The sequence below is a fragment of the Taudactylus pleione genome, unplaced genomic scaffold, assembly GCF_031769625.1.
Source record: "Taudactylus pleione unplaced genomic scaffold, aTauple2 ptg000039l, whole genome shotgun sequence".
NCBI classification, from domain to species: Eukaryota; Metazoa; Chordata; class Amphibia; order Anura; family Myobatrachidae; genus Taudactylus; species Taudactylus pleione.
In genome coordinates this window covers 12,823,076-12,843,460 of record NW_028284441.1, presented here as the reverse complement: position 1 = coordinate 12,843,460, position 20,385 = coordinate 12,823,076, and the positions used below count along the sequence as shown (strand labels likewise).

Below are 20,385 nucleotides of genomic sequence, written 5' to 3'. Positions count from 1 at the left end.
CGCTAGTAACATGTTATTGGCGTCAGCGGCAAAAAAGTGAAGGTGAAAATGGGGGAATCTGCCTGTACCCCTAAAAAATAAAACTAAGATAGGACAATAGTATAAAAGTGTTTTAGTGACCATACTGAAAGGGTTTGGGGCTTTTAGTTTGTGTCAAGAATATGCATTTTTCTCTAACAGTGAAAAAATTATAGGTAATATTTTTTTTGGGGGAAATAAATTATGTATCTAAATTTGGGGTACATTAAAATGTCCCATCAATACAGCACCCCAAAATGCCTACACCACTAGTTTAAACCCACTTTCCAACACTTTTTAAATTTTCACCCCAGAAATGACGTCATTATTGGCCAAATTAAGATAATTAAAAATATATTTTTGTCTAATTAGTCATTAGGGGGGATGTCCAAGGGGTTCTGAATCAAGTCCCGACATTTTTGACCAAAAATAGGGATTTTGCAGAACTTATTACCTGCTCTGAGATGGTGAAAACTTTTTGTTGAGTATTTCACTCCACTTGGTAGCCCTTGAGTTCTACCTACGCACAGTTTTCACAATTATTAATCAAACAATAATTTCGCACAGATCTGTAGCATGTACCTTGGCACGTCAGAGGCATTTGGATTCATTTAAAGAACAGCGAGGGATTCATTTAAAGAACACAAAGACCAGGCTAAAATTATTATCAATTGGAGCACAATTACTCAAATGCCTAAGGTTACAAAAATGATTATACAAAATGACACACAGATATATGCAAATAGATTCTTATCAAATAAAAAAGGAATAATACAAAAAAACGGAAACAGAATCTATTACATCAATGATGGTATGAAAGTGGCGTGAAGAGGTCACAAGATATTATTTAGAGCAATCCAACATGTAATATGCCTCCTTATGAACTGAACATAGAAAGACAGTTTGGGCAAAATTTACTATGCGGCGGGTTCTAAACCCCGGCGGTTTGGTGGCAGTTTTGCTATCCACAGATTTACTAAGGCCAAAATCGCTGCAAAACTGCAGTCAAAACACATTTTAGAATAGAATAGAACAGGGTTAGGGCTAGAATTACTAAGATGCAGTTTTGGTGTAATTTAGAAACTGCCACCAAACCTACACCAAACCGCCGGGGTTTAGAACCTGCCACCAAACCGCTGGAGTTTAGATCTCATTGCTTAGTAAATTTTGCCCTCTGTCTTATGCTGCAAATGGGCAAATAACAGCCCCCTTCCTCTCTCTGTGTAAAAGCAGTATAACTCACTAGCTAGTCACACCTTCTTTGTTTAAGAGGAAGTACTTGCTATAAGCAGGGTCTTAGGGCCTGATTCAGAGCCGGACGCTCTGACAGAGCGCTCGCTCTGAATCAGGGCTGGCCTTCTGGTTTTTTAGATCGGCCTCCTGGCCGCTCGCATAGCTGTGAGTGATTAATCGTGAGAGTCTGAAAATCATGAGAGTTTGCTCTGTTCTCGGACTCTATTACATTGGCCGAGTTTAAAAAGTGTGAGAAAACTCTCACATTTTCTAAACTCTCACCCTATTACATTTTGGCCGCAATCTTTTACAACTAGTATTAGATGAATATCTGCTTCTGGCTTTCTTGGCTTCAAACAGGTCAGAGACAGTAAAAATCCTGTTACAAGTAATTAACTTGCCTTCTGCAAAACAGTTGCTGGCAGGACACCCGACCTCTTACAGTTACATGACATTTCTAATAGACATAAACATTGATAAGCAATATAACAATTTGTGATGGACTCAGGGCCTGATTCAGACCCGTTCGCGAGCGCACAGCGCTCGCAAGCGGGTCGATGGTCCCCCACTGCGCATGCGCACGCCGGAGCGTGCGCGAGACCGACCAGTGACGGGCGCTCCATCGCTACAGGTCACGCACCAAGACAGGGCGGCTGTCGATTGTGATTGACAGCTCGCCCCGTTTTGGAGGCGGGCAGGGGGGGTGGCTGGCCAAACGGAGGCATTCCCGATGGAATGCTTGCCGTTTGGGGGAGGCCTCAGTAGTGAGCTTCCGGCTTTATTATCACCCACAGCTTAGCGAGCGGCCAGCTCTCAAAAAAAAAAAATGCCGCCCTGATTCAGAGCGAGCACTCTGAAAGAGCGTCCGGCTCTGAATCAAGCCCTCAGTACATTATCACGACTGACCTTTATAATCTAATATGATAACGGATATTATTACATTCATTATTCTTTGAGCTATCAGACTATCGAATATGAATGAGTATCCATGTAAATATATTTACTGTACCTAATGAAAATAGTATCCAATTAATGAATGTACTCTTGTATGCTTACCCAGTATAACAATGAACCTATCATACTAGATCCTAAAGCTGGGCATACACGTCCAGATAAAATGCCTGTCAGACCGCAGATGTCGGCGGCATACACTGTGACATTTCTCACAGTGTTTTAGCCCGACATCTGCGCTCCGCTCTCGGGGGAGGAGACATTTCGCTGTTCCTTCCCTCTTAAATAGCGCATCGGACGGGCATGCTGGACAATCCTGCATGCCCGACCGAGCAATATTTAACCCTCGGTCGCCCGCACACACGCTACAATTATCGGGGCGATCCGCGGATAGTGGGCGGATCGCCCCGATAATTGTAGCGTGTATGGTCAGCATAAGTAATCTAGGTGACTTCTACTTAAACACAATAGATACTACCAATTATCTACTGATCATTAACATTAACTATTTGAAATATAATATTAGAATACAACACATAGGCACACATCTGATAATACAAGTTTAATACTGTTTTAATTCACATTTCATCATTTTGTACACATTCTTTATGCTATACTTTAACTATATTTTGCTGCATATTGCGAGAGCGGTTGTTGAAGGGAGCGAGTTGTGGGGGATAATAGGATTGAGCCCATAGAATGCAGCTGCTGTGAGGCAATATGTAAAATGGAGTAGCTGTGAGACAATACATAGTGCTGATCATTATGATGCACCTTTCACAATAATTGTGATTGTTTTTACCAAAGAGATGAGTGCTGATCATTTCCTGTATAAATACTTTGATGGGTGAGTTTATATACATAATGGAGCAGCTGTGATGAAATATATAGAATGTACCAGCTGAGAGGCAATATAGAAAATGAGTACTGTGCCAGTTTGCACAGTATAACTTGTGTAATTTCACTCAGCCTATGCTCAGTAAGCCAGGACATGCATATGTAGAGCCAAACTCATATTGCACATACCAAATGTTACAACCGGAGAGGTGGTGGGAATAGGCGTACCGTATATACGACAGTTAGGAGGACTAACTTCTGCATCTACTACAGGGCAGGTAGTACACACTGATGATGATTTGTTATGATCTAGGTAGACATGCAGCGTATGCGGAGGCGGCTCCGTCGTGCGCATGCGCGAGACCCGAATAACGACGGCCAAGCCGTCGTAATGGGTCTCGCACCAAAGGGGGCGTGCTGTTGATGGTGAGTGACAGCACGCCCCCTTTGGTGGGCGTGCCGGGGGCGTGGATGCCCAGACGGAGGCGTTCCCATGGGAACGCCTACCATCTGGGGCCGGCCCCACTGATATCACAAGTGATGTCAGTGGGAGCGCTCTCGGTTCTGATAGAGCCAAAAGCACTCCAGGGCTTGCGGCAACGAGACCCTACCGCAAGGGTCTCGTCGCAAGCCCGATGGTCGCAATGGGCTTGACCATCGCGACCATCATTTTGGCCGCTCGTTATAGCTGTGGGTGGTCACCCACAGCTATGCGAGCGGCCTGGAGGCCGCTCTTAAACTCAGAGGGCCGGCCCTGATTCAGAGCGAGCGCTCTGTCAGAGCATCCGGCTCTGAATCAGGGCCTCTGTCCCCTCACACAGATCCAAACTCCTTAGAAATTAGCTAACTGCGCTATTTGTTGCGCTTGTACATAAGGATAATGAACAGTAATTTATTATAGCAGATTAATGAATGAAATAATGTAAGAAATGTTTTGCTTTTAGAAATAATACAGTTTTATTATAAAACTAATACATAAAAAGATATAGGTTATACAAATTTCTTCAATTGTATGGATGTGTAAAATTATTAATCGCAAGTTGTATGAAAGATCATTATCACAGTTCACTATACAGTGTAACCATAATCAGAGCGGGTTGGGTACGGGATCCCGACAGTCGGGATTCGTGTGCCATGAATTCTGAGCGTCGGCATCCCGACCGCCGGGATGGTAACTACATCCCAATCACAGCATGTTAGCGTTTACAATAATGTAGGTCTATCCAGACTGTTCAAAATAGCTTCTTGAGCATTCTATAAAACAGATATTTCTTCTATATAGATTATTTTCACTTGTATAAATCATATGTTTGGCTGGCAAAGATATAAACATTTGGACGTACGTACATAGTTGCAACCTCTACTTAGGAACTTATGCTTTAGATCAGAGGTTCCCAAATGTGGCCCTCAAGGCTCCCCAACAGTTCAGGTTTTAGAGATATCCATGGTTGAGCACAGGTGGTTAAATCAAATGGATTGAGGCACTAATTAAGTCACCTGTGCTCAACCATGGATATCTCTAAAACCAGGACTGTTGGGGAGCCTTGAGGACCGCGTTTGGGAATCTCTGGCTTAAGGGCCGTACACACTCGACGATAAAAGTGAACGATATGAACAATAACGATATTGTGTATGCCCTGAACGATCGACGATGCACGCTCCCGCGGGTCGTTAACGATATCCCCAGTCAGATATGCATGAAGCCAAATCTGGGGATATCGTTAACGATGCCATGCTGCCGAATGCAGGATGGCCCTGCTCCCCTCCCTGCCGTCGTTCGTCGTGGCCGTCATTGGTAAGTGTGTATCAGATGAGAAACTCCTGTGCTTTGTTTACACAATAGCTATGTAACTGGTTCCATGCAGGCTGATGAGGCCGTACCATGCTTTTTTATTTTGGATCTCATCATTTCTAACAGGTCCCATAGACTCTGTTTTAATTCATACATGTTTAATAGTGCTCAATTTCCTAGAATGTAGCAATAAAACAAAATATATAATAAAACAAAGTCCATTTCATTTACATAGCAATGTTATCGCTTCATCAAAAGCAAACATCTTGCACAAGTGCTGTGCTACAGCAGTTGTGCAAGACCGTACTGTAATATGCAGAAGTAATACAAATGAAAGCCCATTTAAAATAAGCTATGATTATATCTAATAATATTATGTATTTTATCCTATTATATCTATCTAATAACACTGTATATATCTGTGTATATTATAAGGGCACAGTCGTGCCAATATATTAAGGCTGAATCGAAATCATAGAGAATTCCGAAGGGGGAGTCATGGTGTTTAAGGGGCTACACCTCAAAAGCTATAGGCGGTACCGAGCTGAAACTTGGCATGGGTGGGTAGAACTTTTGCTCTGTGCTGCATGCCAAATTTCAGGGCAAAAAAAATAAAAATTAGTAATCTAGAGTTCCAATTGTCAGTTTTTTCTGACACTCTCAGTTAGGACCACTTTTCTACTGTTCTCTAAGGGGGATTTTTGGGAAGGCATAACTCAGGGTTAGGGACGAATTTAGACATGGGGTTTGTTTTATTAGGCAGCTATTGTTCCAGGGTAGGGCCTTCTGGGAGTTCAGGTAATTAAGAAAGTTACAGTTTTTAAACAATTACCTCACAATTGCGCCAATATAGAGATCGGAAGATTCAATTCCTTGCGCAGCCTCAGTAGGAGCCTCCAGCAGGTGTACTCACTGTAAGCCACTTGGGTGCAGCAAGATGGCTCTCTACTGCGGGCGGTAGCGGGGGCCGGGGGGAAGGAAGCCAACGTTTGCTGTGGCCCGGGACCTGGGGGGAGGAAGCGGGCATTAGCACTTTAGTGACCCAGTGCTGGTTGTGCAAAATACGGAAGACAAATTACGTAGGGGTCTCACTGTATTTTCCAGAACCAGCACCTGAGTTTTTCTAGCGGGGAGTTGATGTACATGTGTCAGTGCATGTATGTTTAATACATTTTTACTTTGTACGGTGTTTGAGTCCTGTGTTTATTTAAATATTTATCTTGCTGTAGAACTACAGGTACCAGCAGGCCCGTAATGCCCCGCATGCTGGTACTTGTGGTTCTCCAAGCACCAGCATGCGGGGGAGGGGAGGCTTGCTGGGACCTGTATTCCACAGCAAAAGACAATATTATACTTCTATTTTTTACACCAAATTACACTATCAACCCGGCACCCACCGCCACAGGGGTGCCGGGGTTAGAGCCGGGTTATCAGCCAAGGCCTGGGTGCCCTGGAGAAGGGGACCCCTTTATTGGGGGGTCCCCAGCTCCCCAGAGATCCCTGGCCTGGGCTGACTAGCGCTTAGGGTTGATGCTTCGACTGGGGGGCCCAGTGAAAGGACTCCCCTGGATGTGGCATCAGTCCTCCCCTAGACAAAGTCCGGTGCTGGTTCTGGAAAATACAGGGGAACCCTACTAATTTTTTCCCCTGTATTTCCAGAACCGGCTCAGAGCCCAGTGCTGGCTGCACTGAATACGGGGGACCCCTACGTCATTTGTCCCCTGTATTTTGGTAACCAGGACTGGTTCTGATTTGCCTGCGGCAGGTTGTTCTTAATACGGGGGACCGTTTATTTTTTTATACGTTGTGGTTTTTTTTGCACACAGATGCAGGCTTTACGAGCCTGCATCTGCCGCTGACGCCGGTTACCTCACCCAGGTCCTACTGCCCGCCACTCGCCCCGCCTAGGCCGCTACGTCGTTTGTCCTCCGTATTTTCACAACTAGGACCGGCAGTGAAAAGCCCGAGGCTGGTTGTGTTTGGTGTGTGTGTGAGTGTGTGTGTGGGGGGGGAATGTCCCTTTTTCTTATTTTGCACAAATTCAAATTTTAACACTGATTCATATATGCATCTGTGTCTTATATTCTCAAATGCATGCCCAGTGCCAGTGAGCACCTCTGTTGCCTGCTGATGCCCCTGTGCACTGCTGCCGCTGCCCCGCACTCCTGCAGCTTGCTTCCATAGCCATCTCTCCCTGTGCATGCCCAAAACACCTGCTGTGCGCCGGCCTTCCTCCACCTGCGCTAATGTACTATTTTGTTGCCCTTCTCCCGTGCAGGTGGCACGGTTTGCTCCTCCAAACCCTGATAGTTAATACATTTTAAAAAACCAATGAAATTGCATAGCCAAAAAATCTTACAGTTTCACATGTCCCATTAAGGCTTCTTAGACATGATCTGAAATTTCACAAAAGCTATTGAATTTCTGCCACTCAAATTTCAAAAAGCAATGAAATTACGATCATTAGGTTTGACGCCTTAATGGACGTGTTCCTTGCGTAATACAGTATTGTATGCCATGATGCCATGTGGTTAACTGCATATTCAGCACTCTCAGAGTGAGATTGCTGTCACTCACAAAATGGTGGAGCTGCTAATTCACAGAATTGTGTTCTCATTGTGTGAATTGGCAGCGCCACCATTTTGTGAGTGACAGCAATCTCACTCTGTGAGAGTGCTGAATCTGCAGTTAACCACATGGTGTCATGGCATACAATATCTGTATTACGCAAGGAACACATCCATTAAGGCGTCAGCCCTAATGATAATAATTTCATTGCTTTTTGAAGTCAGAGTGGCAGAAATTCAATAGCTTTTGTGAAATTTCAGATCATGTCCAAGAAGCCTTAATGGGACATATGAAACCGTAAGGTTTTTTGTCTATGGAATATATACAGTCAGGTCCATAAATATTGGGACATTGACAGAATATTCATATTTTGTCCTCTATTCACCACCACAATGGCTTTGAAATGAAACAAACAAGATGTGATTTAACTGCAGACTTTCAGATTTAATTTGGGGGTAATTACATCCAAATCAGGTGAACGGTGTAGGAATTACAACGGTTTCTATATGTGCTTCCCACTTTTTAAGGGGCCAAAAGTAATGGGACAAACTAAACAATCCTAAATCTAACTTTCACTTTTTAATACTTTGTTGCAAATCCTTTGCAGGCAATTACAGCCTGAAGTCTGGAACGCATAGACATCACCAGACGTTGGGTTTCATCCCTGGTGATGCTCTGCCAGGCCTCTACTGCAAATATCTTCAGTTCCTGGTTGTTCTTGGGGCATTGTCCCTTCAGTTTTGTCTTCATCAAGTGAAATGCATGCTCAATCAGATTCAGGTCAGGGGATTGACTTGACCATTGCATAACATTCCACTTTTTAGCCTTAAAAAACTCTTTGGTTGCTTTTGCAGTATGCTTCGGGTCATTGTCCATCTGCACTGTGAAGCGCTGTCCAATGAGTCCTGAAGCATTCGACTGAATATAAGCATATAATATTGCCCGAAACACTGTCAGAATTCATTCTGCTGCTTTTGTCAGCAGTCACATCATCAATAAATACAAGGGAACCAGTTCCATTGGCAGCCATACATGCCCACGCCATGACACTACCACCACCATGCTTCACTGATGAGGTGTTATGTTTTGGATCATGAGCAGTTCCTTTCCTTCTCTTCTCTTCCCATCACTCTGGTACAAGTTAATCTTTGTCTCATCTGTCAATAGGATGTTGTTCCAGAACTGTAATGGCTTTTTTAGATGTTGTTTGGCAAACTCTAATCTGGTTTTCCTGTTTTTGTGGCTCACCAATGGTTTGCATCTTGTGGTGAACCCTCTATATTCACTCTTGTGGAGTCTTCTCTTGATTGTTGACTTTGACACATATACATCTACCTCCTGGAGAGTGTTCTTGATTTGGCCAACTGTTGTGAATGGGTTTTTCTTCACCAGGGAAATAATTCTTTTGTCATCCACCACAGTTGTTTTCTGTGGTCTTCAGGGTCTTTTGGTGTTGCTGAGCTCTCCGGTGCGTTCTTTCTTCTTAAGAATGTTCCAAACAGTTGATTTGGCCACACCTACTGTTTTTGCTATCTCTCTGATGGGTTTGTTTTGATTTTTCACTCTAATGATGGCTTGCTTCACTGATAGTGACAGCTTTTGGATCTCATATTGAGAGTCGACAGCAACTGATTCCAAATGCAAATGCCACACCTAGAATCAACTCCAGACCTTTTACCTGCTTAATTAATAATGGAATAACGAGGGAATAGCCCACACCTGTCCATGAAATAGCTTTTGAGTTGATAGTCCCATTACTTTTGGCCCCTTAAAAAGTGGGAGGCACATATTGAAAATGTTGTAATTCCTACACCGTTCACCCGATTTGGATGTAATTACCCTCAAATTAAATCTGAAAGTCTGCAGTTAAAGCACATCTTGTTTGTTTTATTTCAAAACCATTGTGGTGGTGAATAGAGGCCAAAATCTGAAAATTCTGTCAATGTCCCAATATTTATGGACCTGACTGTATATATCTATATTCATGGCTGACGGCGATTATACTTCGCCCGGTGCCTTCATCAATACTAAAGATAGGTTGTACAGGTCACGGAAGCAGCACGAGTCCAATCAATACATTGAAATGAAATTCATTAAATTCAAGAAAGAAAAATGTATTTAAATTGAAAATTAATTATGACTCCAATAAAGGGCCGGATTCAATTAGAGGCGAAAAGCAGTGATCGGCCAAAAGTATTTACTGATGCGCGGTTTCTGCCTGTTTCCAAAGTATCAACCTATTCAATTCAATGCTGTTTTCGCCTAGGCGAAAACTCCATAAGCAAAAGCAGGTGAAAGAGTATCTCCACCGAAGACAGTCAAAATGAAGTCCAAATCCATATTTTGGGGTACAAATGTTGGGACTTGATTCAGAATCCTGCTTGTGCTACCTATTCGCATCGCTGTGCAAATAAGACGCATTTGAAGGTAAAAAGTCACATGAAAAGACGTTCACCACTACCGATCCACATAGAGCTCCCGCGTTATATGCAAAGCGACTTGTAGCGCACGGAATAGATGTATTGTGGACACATCTGTACATACAGTAGATTCTCTGACAAGAGCGCTCGCTCTGAATCAGGGCCCTCCTAACTAAAATTGGACCACCCACAGCTTATGCGAGCGGCCAAAAAGATGGTCGCGATGGTCAAGACCATTGGGCTTGCGTCGAGACCCTGCGGTAGGGTCTCGCTGCCGCAAGCCCAGGAGTGTTTTTGGCTCTATCAGAGCCAAAAGCACTCCCACTGATAGCACTAGTGATGTCAATGGGGCCGGCGCTCGCGAGCGGGTCTGAATTAGGCCCAGTGACCATTCAGAGCCGGACGCGCTGACAGAGCCCTCGCTTTGAATCAGTGCCGTCCTTAATTTTAGAGCGGCCTCCTGGCCGCTTGTATAGCTGTGGGTGACCACCCACAGCTATAGCGAGCGGCCAGGAAGATGGTCGTGATGGTCAAAACCATCGCGACGATCGGACTTGCGACGAGACCCTTGTGGTAGGGTCTCGTTGCTGCAAGTCCCAGTGGACTTCTTGCTCTTACAGAGCAAGAAGTCCACCCACTGACATCACTTGTGATGTCAGTGGGGCCGGCCCTAGACGGTAGACGTTCCCATGGGAACGGCTCCGTCTGGGCAGCCACGCCCCTAGCCCGCCCACCAAAGGGGGCGTGCTGTCACTCAACATCGATAGCACGCCCTCTTTGTAGCGAGACCCGGAACGACGGCTTGCCCATCGCTATCCGGGTCTCACGCATGCGCCAACATCGACTGCGAGCGGGTCTGAATCAGGCCCAGAATCCACTGCTGAAGACTTTACATCTAATGGAGATTCTGATCGTTCTTACAGCGTTTAGTTTCAAAGGAGCCACAGCTCTTTATGGACACACACCTGAGTCAGTGGCATTGAACCAGACACCATAGCAGAAGGAGGTTAGAGAAAGAGGCAAGCAAAGAGAGCCCAAGCTTCCAGTCCCCAATGAACAAATGATATTTTATTTATTTTCGCAGAACATAAAGCTTTAAGCAGAGGACTTTCATTTGTGACTACAGCACCAATAAGTCATCTTCAATGTGAGATTGAAAGATACAAATTGAATAACCAACAGAACAGTATTCTACAGAAGATACATTACTGAAACATTTTTAAACTGCAAAACAAGTTACAATTTGACCCGTGTTCCAACAACGCTGTCACTGTGCGCCCAGGACACCCCACAATTTACCCATCTGGTCGCTGTCAGGTCTCCTCCGCGGGCCACAGGAGGCCCACCGCCCGCTTACTGCTTCTCCTGTGTTCTCCCGCCGATGCCTGCATGATTGTAGAGCGGCGTCCTATCTGCAGTGGTCCCTGCCAAGTCTGGAATAACAACGTAGCCATCTTCACCTGGGTCAGCTGACTGCTGTCCCACAAATGCGGATTCATTTCCTGGTTCCCTGTTACTACCGGCCAATCTTCTGCAAGCAGTTCCTATAAAAGCACTTCCTGTGCCTCCCAGTGTTGTCTCTGAGTCTTCTGCTACAACGTACTGTCTCAACCTTCAGTCAAGTACCACTGGTCCAAGTCAGGTGTTAGGCACTGTCGGTACCAGCTTGTAGCTCAGTTCTAGTACGATTGGTCCCAGTCCAGTGTCCAGCACCACCGGTACCAGTCCTTCGCCCAGTTTCAGGTGTTAGGCACTGCCGGTACCAGCCTGTAGCTCAGTTCTAGTATCACTGGTTCCAGTCCAGTGTCCAGCACCAACGGTACCAGCCAGTAATCCAGTTCTAGTACTGCTGGTCCCAGTCCAATGTCCTGCACCACCGGTACCATCTCAGTGTCCAGTTCAAGTACCACAGACCCTCCAACATGACCCATTCCATTATGTACAGAATGCTCTACTCCTGGACTTCCTTCTTAATTGATGATTGCAGCCACCTGTGTTGAAACACCTGTCTCATCAATTACCTAACTCAACACAGGTGTCTGCAATCATACATTAAGAAGGAAATCCAGGAGTAGAGCATTCTGTACCTAATGGAATGGGTCATGTTGGCGGGTAGGGTACCACTGGTCCCAATCCAGTGTCCAGCACCACCAGTACCAGCCTGATGTCCAGTTCAAGTACCACTGGTTCCAGTATAGTGTCCTGCATCACCGGTACCAGTCCAGTAATTAGCATTTCTGTTTCCAAGGCCACCAGTCCCAGTCTGGTGTTTAGTACTACTGAATCTAGTCCTGTACTGGGTTCTGCTGTCTATAGTCCAGTCTTCAGAGTCACAGACTCTTCTAGTGCCAAGCCTCATGTATACCCAAGACTTGTATTCTATCGGTCCCAATGTCCATCTCTAGGATCAAGCCTCGTCTGACCTAACTGTTTTCCAGGTTGTGCTTTTCCAGTCTTGCCTGGCTCAGCTGTTCCAAGTTACACAGATCTCCGGCTTCTACAATACCTGTCCCTCTAGTGTATTCTAGAGATCCCACAGTCTACCAGAGATTAGTCCATGTGCAGGAACTTCATTAAACTACCTAGCTTCTTGCAACCAGCTTCTACTCCTACTCCAACCCTAGACTCCAGTTCGGGAACACAAACTAGTCCAGTCTTGACAAACGCAACTATTAAAACATTTACTAAAATGCTAGATAAATAAATCAATGAAGATCTTACTTTAAATAAAAAACCTTGTTACAACATATACAAAAAGGAACATTTCATCCTTAAAGATCTGGCTGCTAACACAAAGATTATCAAAGGTCCAGTCAATAAAGGTGAGGAACTTGTTCTGCAGGACATTCATACAGTATATACAGAGAATAAATCAACTTTCGGATACTAATGTATACAGAGGCCTACATCAGGATCCAATACCAATATTTAAGCAAGATCTTAGTAGAATATTACATCATGCAATAGATAATGGCTTAATAGAAAACTTAGAAAAAGCATTAATTCTGCAACATCCAAGAATACTGTACCTCCTCTTTATACAATTCCTAAAATACATAAAAAACATGAAGCCCCTCCAGTCCACCCTATTATCTCTACCAGGGGCTCACTTTTTGGAACTTATTTTACCTCATAACTTTCTTTTGTGATGGGAATTTTTACTTATAGGTATCTGGATGTGCGATTGGGACAAACAATTCCCCATCATGCTGGTTTGCTTATAAGTACATGGTGGAGGAACAAATTTTCTTCTTATATTCTAATATTTTGTTCTATAGAAGATTTATAGATGACCTTTCCTTATTTGGTCAGGTACAGAAGAAAACTTCGCAACTACCATAGAGACATAACCGTACTTCGAATCCAGTTTAATTCACATTAATTATTGACACATCCCAAATTAATTTTTTTGGATGTTGTGGTATCCAGGAAAGAAACTACCATCTCTACATCAATTTACACTAAAATTACAGATAGAAATACTTTGCTTCATCATAACAGTTGTCATCCTAAAGCCCTCAAAATGGCATTACCTTTCTCCCAAATGATAACAACTATGCACACTATGAGACAGACTGCGCAGGCTAACGCTGTGGATAATTTCTGCACGCCCCTGCAATGGCGTTGAAACGCACTGGTACGCCTGCGTTCGCCTGACCACAAATGGCACTTTCTGTCAATCACTCTGCGATGGGTTTGCTGTGACTGTGATCGCAGTCCCGATCGCAAAACAGCTCATTCGCGCACAGCGATGCATACGCATAATGCAACAATTAGCTTACCGCGTGCGTATTAGCAACTGCGTTCCTTGCTGAATACAGCCCAAAGTCCATAGGAGTGGACGAAAAGCGTTGCTGTACCTTTCTGGGCTGTGTGGGACAATCAGCATGATTTTACGTTAGCTAAGCGAGACCCTAGGAGTCAGCCGCTGTACATCTTAGATACGTGATTATGCTTTGCACAGATGCAAGTGGGTTAATCATCGTGATACTGTATAATTACAGCAAAACAAGACCCTAGGAACTAGGTGTCGGAGGTGCTGTTTACATTGGATCCACAATTGTGCTGGATATTATGTGCTGGAGGTGGCTCTACACCACTGACAGCCTTTTAAAGCCAGAAGAGAGGATGATTCTTTCAGTGCTACTACTGAATTAAGGTACCTTAATACTGTCCCAAGCCACTTATCCACTGCTTTACATGATGTACATTATACGGCGGTTCAAACCCCAATGCCGGAAGACCAGAAGCAGTGAAGATCACGACAGCTAAAAAGGTAAGTATTACTAACCCTACTCCCCACCTAACCCTCCTTTAGGGGTGCCTAACCCTAACCTCCCCTCCTAGTGCCTAACCCTAACCCCCCCTAAGTGCCTAAACCTAACCCCCCCGTCCCCGCAGCCTAAACCTAAGTCTCCCGGGGGGGTGCCTAACCCTAACCTCACCCCGGGGGTGCCTAACCCTAAATCCCCCCCTCGAGCCCCTAATCTAACCCTCACCCCGCCGCGGCTGTCTGCGCCTGCCACCCGGGCTTACTTTCGTTCGGTATGCCAGGCGTCGGGATTTCGACACCTGTCATTAGTACCCTGCCGGGATTTGACAGTTGGGAAACTGGCAGTCGGCACCGTCGGCTTCCTGACTGCATCCCCATTATACTATGCTTGCTGCTCTAATTGAAGCATTTGTTGCAAGTTTCCATTAAAAACACGTTCTGTACACTTTGTACTTGGTATTATTTTGTGGTAATTTGTGCCTTCTGGACTATTGGCAGCACTTACCTATGAATGATAACACTAAAATATATAAGCTCCACTTTTACACTAACAAGTATTTACCATAACATCTCTTTCAAGGTAGTTTAACAGTAATTGGACCTTTGTAACAAATGGATTGCTATTTGAACTTTGAAAATTGCACCATTTTTAATTAGCTGCTACAATCACAAATTAAAAGTGCTACAATATTACAGGAACTTTTGATAGTCTTGGGGGTAAATTTACTAAAGTGAGAGTTTTTAGAAGTGAGTTTTAAAAGTGATGTTGCCCATAGCAACCAATCAGATTCTACTTAACATTTAACTAGCACCTTCTAGAAGATAATAGCTAGAATCTGATTGGTTGTTATGGGCAACATCTCTTCTAAAACTCACTTCTAAAAACTCTCACTTTAGTAAATTTACCCCTTACAATTTATTCATGATGTCTCATATTTTATTGTAGCATTTTATTTGGTTGAGATGTTTGTTTATGTGATATTTACTGTTTTTAGATATGTCTATCTTTATGAACAATATATTATTATTAGAGATGAGCGGTTCGGATTCTGTGGAATCCGAACCGCTCCGAACATTGGGGATCCGAGTCCCCTCGAACCCTGTTCGGGTGTTCACCGCCTGACTCGGATCCCCGTTCGGGGCTGAACGGCGGCCGCCTGATGTCGGATTCTCACTAGAGAATCCGACATCAGGGCTCCTACTGTGTAGGGCAGAGCGCTGTGATAGCGCTCTGCCCTACACAGACACAAACACACAGCCGCCAGCGGCAGCTGTGTGTTTGTTACAGCAGCCAATGAGAGTCACACAGACTCTCATTGGCTGCTGCACGGAGGGAGCCGGCTGGAGCTCACACATGAGCTCCGTCTTCCAGCTCCCTCCTCAGCGTGTGACAGCAGAGCGGACGGCGCGGGAGCGGGGATACAGGTAAGTTTTTATTTATTTACTTGTGCAAGGGCCGGGGGAGCTACTGGTGGGGGGGGCTGCTACTGGGGGTGCGGGAGGGCCATTCTACTGGGGGGGCCTGCTACTGGGGGTGGGGCTATACTACTGGGGGGGCCATACTACTGAGGGGCCTGCTACTGGGGGGGGCTATACTACTGGGGGGGTCTGCTACTGGGGGGGCCATACTACTGAGGGGCCTGCTACTGGAGGGGCATACTACAGGGGGGGCTACTACTGGGGCAGCCTACTACTGGGGGGGGGCTGCTACTGGGGCAGCCTACTACTGGGAGGGCATACTACTGGGGGGGCCATACTACTGGGGGGGCCTGCTAATGGGGGGCATACTACTATGTGGGATCCTAATGGGGGGCATACTACTGGGGGGCATTCTACTGGGGGCACTGCATAGGGGACCCTACTACTAAGGGGACTGCATAGGGGGCACCACTGCTGGGGGCATTGTGTAAGGGTCACTACTGTGGGCATTGTGTAAAAGGGGCACTACTGTGTCGTAACATAAATAAGAGACACTATGGTGTAATGTGAATCAGGCCCTATGTGCGGTGTAATGTGAATAAGATTGTGCACTGTGACTCCTTGGGCCGTAGCCCACTATGTAAACAAGTACTGTGATTCTGCTGGCCGTACCCCACTGGGTGGGTGCACTACTTTTCATTTCTGCCACTGCTGTGTGGCAATGTGTCATAGATGTGCTTTATACTGTGGTGTCTGTGTCGTTGTGCCGCTGCTTTGTCGCTTAGTAACCAGTCAGCTCACTGCAACCTTTGGCCAATAATGTTGAAAACAATATTATAAGCTGTGATATGGTCTAAATTGACTGGAAATTAATGTTATTGAGGTTAATAATACTCTAGGAAGAAAAAAAAGACCAATTTATGTGATTTTAGCTTTTTTTGTCAATTTTTGTAAAAAAATCCAAATCCAAATCCAAAGCCAGTCACCACAGTTTGGCAAATCCAAAGCCAAATCCAAAGCCGGACGACGAATTAGAACCAAATCCAAATCCGGCAAAAATGGTCCGGCGCACATCCCTAATTATTATGAGGATTACAGTCTAGTATATTTATTCACCAGTGCATTCTACTATCAGTTTAGACATACTAGTGAAGGCAGATACCACCAACAGAGAAGTAGTTATCCAGACGCTGTCACGTTCGGGCTAAGGTGAATCTCTGCAGAGAGGTTAGAAGACGTGGTCCCAGGTTGAGAAGGGAACAGGAGGCGAGGGGCCTGGATAAATGACTTTCTCATCCACCAGTACCGGATGTTGGCGAGACCTGACCAAAGGCGCGGAGTCTAACTTACTGGGAGGTGTTCACCAGTGAACACTCCAAGCGGGACTTGGATTTAAGCTGCACCCGGCAAGCAGGTCGCGCCCTTTTGTCAGGTATCCGATACAGGTGGGAAAATGGAAGCACACTATCACAGGGAAAGCACAGGAGAATGATATTGGAGGTTTGTACTGAAGTGGTGTATTGAGTACACACTTTATAGCTCCAGACACAAGGCTGGGACAGGAGATTAGCACTAAGAGATAGTACTTGGATGACGTACTAAGTACACACTCAATGGCTTCAGACACAGCTGGTGCTGGAGAATGATATTAGGCGATGGTATTTGGATGGTGCACTAAGTACACACACTGTGGTTTCAGATGTAGAACTGGCACAGGAGGATGGTATTGTGAGCTGGTACTTGGATGACGTACTAAGTACACACACTGTGGCTTGTGTACTAATGGGGTGTCCATTGGGAGGTGCTACTCTTACATGATTGTATATTATTGCTGATTTAATATTACTGGAATTGTACATTCAACGCAACAAAAGAACATTTTTGCACATATACAGTATATATATATATATTATACACTGAAGTGGCAATAGTCATGGGATAGATGCTTAGTATCTTGTAGGACTTCCTCTAGCCCAGCAAAGTGCAGCAACTCTATGTGGAATGAATTCCACAAGAGGACAGAAGACCTCTGGAGAAATGTTGACACATGCCATCTGGATAGCTTCCCACAGCTCCCTGATATTTGTAAGTGCAGGATCGTGGGTGCGAATGAACCTCTCCACCATATCCCATAAATGCTCGATTGGGTTCATGTTGGGCAAACATGGTAGCCACACCATTCATCAGAACTTTCCAGAATGTTCCTCGAACCAACTCTGGACTGATGACACTGTGCATTACCCTGCTGGAATGTTCCATCATTGTGGGGGTACACGAAGTCCATGAAGGGCTGCAAATGGTCATCAAGCAATGCAACATATCGGTTACCGGTCAATAATGTGTTCGGACGAACCAGCAGACCAAACTCATACCACTTGAACACACCTCACACCACTATGAAACCACCACCAACCTGCAAAGTACCTTGTTGATAACTAGGGTCCAGGGCCTAATGGGGTCTGCGCTACACCCGAACTCTACCATAGGCCCAAAACAAGTGTAACCGTGACTCATCGGATCATGTCACATGTTACCAGTCCTCCAGGATCCAATTAGTGACATCACCAGCCCAGGTGAGGCGCTGTGTCCGATGTCGTAGTCTTAACAGGGGCACTCTGGTGGGTCTTCTGATCCCATGGAAACTAAAGAACGATGCACTGACCTGCTGTATATGCATCTGGTACCTCCAGATGTGATGTGAGCCAGTGTTGCTTGTCTGTTACCAAGAACAATTCTGGCCAGATGCCGCTGATTGCATTAAGCATTAGTGGTTGGCCAATGCTCTGTTCACGGTGGGTGGTAATGCCTTCCATAAGGTATTCCCAGTACACATGTGACACCGTAGAACGGGGAATGTTGTATATCCACACAAGTTCACAAGTGGATCAAGTATCACCTGTCCGGGATACATAATCATGCTCTGTTCGAAGTCCATTAATTCATGCCCTTGCCATGAGCAGCTTAGCCGTTTTTCAAACTGACTCACGAGATGTCAGATTACAACTGATGCAGGTCTGGGCATTTCCAAGATGTCACAGTACGGTGACGCCACCTACCATTACCTTTACATACTGCTCCCATGACTTTTGGCACTTCAGTGTATAGAACAGTTTTCAAATGATTGATCTATCTCTATTAAATAAAAATAATTACATTGTGACAGCAGATCTTGACTAAATATAAAAAAAATACCATGTTAATTTTCATGAGGATATTTGCTATCATACAGGAAGGCCCTTCCCTAGCAGCGATATCAGGAAGTCGTAGTTTCCTCTCATAGAATCATTTACGATTTAGACAATAGACACAAGATTTTTAAATCCTTATAATACTGTACTACATTGACGTTAATTTCTTGACTTCATCCTAAACTTTCAGTAACTACTCTTTTGGGTATTCAGTACACTTCCCAAAGAATGAGCCCCAGTGAAAAGGGCATTTAGCACAGGTAACACAGTTGGGCCCATCTTGGTTAAGAGCTCTGCAAGGGTAGGATGTGCTCTAGTTTTAGGAGAGAACATTAGTATATGCATCAGGTTGACACCAGAAGAAAACAGTAGCATATACCCCTGGTTTACGCTTGGAATATGGCTTCACGGTTGCTGTAGTAAAACCTAAAGTGATACCCCTTTCACACTGCAAACCCGAGTCGCACCCGAGATTTTGTACATGGGTCTAGCCCGGATGCAACCCGGGTGAGAACCCTTTCAGACTGGTGGCCCGACCCGGCTTATTTCCGGGTCAATGACGTCACCTCCATAATGAGCTGAGCCGGTGCTTGGAGATGCTATCATCTCCAAGCACCGGCTCTTTCTATGCTGAAAACAGATCCCGGGTTGCATCGAACCGAGTTACCCATTCACTCTGCACTGCGAGCCAGGTTGAACACGTGTTCGACCCTGCTCGTTACCCGGGTTGAAATGCCGGGTCACTCGACCCAGGTTATTTCAACTGGGCCCTTCACACTACACAGCTCATGTGAAATAACCCGGGTTATTGCTGGCAGTGTGAAAGGGGTATTTCAGAACACAATATAGCATTAATGAAGTACCAGAACACACCTCCACACGGTATCGAATGTAGCAGGACAGTCACATTTGCTGCGAAAAAGTGGGTTTGCTGGTTGGGTTTGGAAATCTCCGGGAGGGGATTATTTTGTCCTGATTTTGTATATCTAAGGGGCATATTTATTATTTTTTGTTGCCAGCTCCAGAAAGTAAATATTCCTTATTGCTGCAATTCGTGGCAATAAGGAATCTTTATTTACCCAGATGTACCATTATGGAGTCACCGGGACAGGGGCTCCTATAAGAACCCCTTCCGGGGATCTACTAATTGTGATCACTTTACTTCCTATTTTGCCTTCTCAGTTTCACTAGTGTGCATGAGACGATATCCATCAGCGCATGTGCAAACTGGAAGCAGCGTGGAGGGATCCATCTACAGAATAAAACAGAGAAAGGTAGCCTAAAGGCTACTATAGGCTAATGCCATATGAAGATGGCGGTAGTGGCCAGGGCCAAGCACCAGAATGTGGAAAATCTGCCAGCACAGAAGCTGTTGCTGTTGGAATTGGAGGAGCAGCAGCAGTCCCTACTTCTTAAGTCCTAGTAATCCTTAATATTTAAGTGTGCCCCCCCCCCCCCAAAAAAAAACAACAACAACCGTTCCGCAAATACTAAACATTTGGAGGTATGTTATATACTTAAGACAGCATGTGTTTCTGGACAGTGGGCCTGATTCAGACCCGGACGCTATTTGTGGCCGCTAAAAGGGGCCTGCGCACTATGTCGCATAAAGCCGCCCACTAATAGCGAGCGGCCGCACTATGCGCTCGCACCTGTATAAAGACGCCCCTTTGCCACTCGCAACAC

At 45.1% G+C, this 20,385-nt stretch overlaps 1 protein-coding gene across 1 annotated transcript in view; it reads right to left on the bottom strand.

Moving 5' to 3' along the window:
• DOCK11 (dedicator of cytokinesis 11) overlaps window positions 1-20,385 on the bottom strand; it is a 362,537-nt gene that overhangs the window by 73,831 nt on the left and 268,321 nt on the right. The window lies entirely within an intron of this gene.